This window comes from Lolium rigidum, chromosome 4, assembly GCF_022539505.1.
Source record: "Lolium rigidum isolate FL_2022 chromosome 4, APGP_CSIRO_Lrig_0.1, whole genome shotgun sequence".
NCBI lineage: Eukaryota > Viridiplantae > Streptophyta > Magnoliopsida > Poales > Poaceae > Lolium > Lolium rigidum.
Genome location: NC_061511.1, coordinates 201,656,306 through 201,657,185, shown reverse-complemented (window position 1 = coordinate 201,657,185; position 880 = coordinate 201,656,306).

Below are 880 nucleotides of genomic sequence, written 5' to 3'. Positions count from 1 at the left end.
GGTTTACATATTGAGTTAGCATGAAAATTTTAAGTTTTCATGCATTACATGCGATCGATGGCCATACGAATGTTCCATGGTTCCTAACCGCTTCTTTGTCTCTAGCGCATTGAGTCTGCCCTTTTCCTTTTCATTGAAAATAACCCATTTAATTCTTCATCTCGTTACTTTTATCTGAGAAACTTGTAGGGCTCGGGGATGTGAGGGTGGAACCAATCAATTTTCCGAATGTGACTTAGGCTAAGCTTATTTTTTCTGCATACTTCTGGACAATGTCCTCATGGCCAATATAGTGCCATATGGAATCTTTTATCTTCTCTTTCTTAATAGATGGCCCCATTTTCCTGCTCCCACGTTGAGCCACGTCACCAGATATCAATAGTAGTCGCCAGGCGCACACCCGATGGCGGCAGACGAAGCGTGTCTCGCGAGGCGCACACGAGTACACGACCAGATGCCGGTCCTTGCCAGGCGACGCTCACACGCCCGATGGCCAACGCGCGTGGACCAGGTGCCCGTCCTGGCCAGGCGCCTGTGGACGATGGGCCGACACCGGCCCATAACGGGCCGATTCTCTTCGTCCTCCGCCGATTCTCTTCGTTCTGCTCGCCTCAACTCTGTCTATCCCATCGATACGCCTCTGCCTCGGCCGCCTAGGGTTCGTCTTCCTCCCCCACCAGCGCCCCGCCTCCGTTCGTCTTCTTCGATCGCCACCTCTCTACATGGGCTGGACCGAGGCATGCCCCATAATTACTCGCTCCACGTTCGTGTGCTGTGAAAAGATCCTTTTCCTTTCGTCTTCCCGTCCGCCGCCCCGATCTCGTCACGACGCCACAAATGCTCTGGAAACCGCCCGATGCAGCCGATCATTCATCATCAC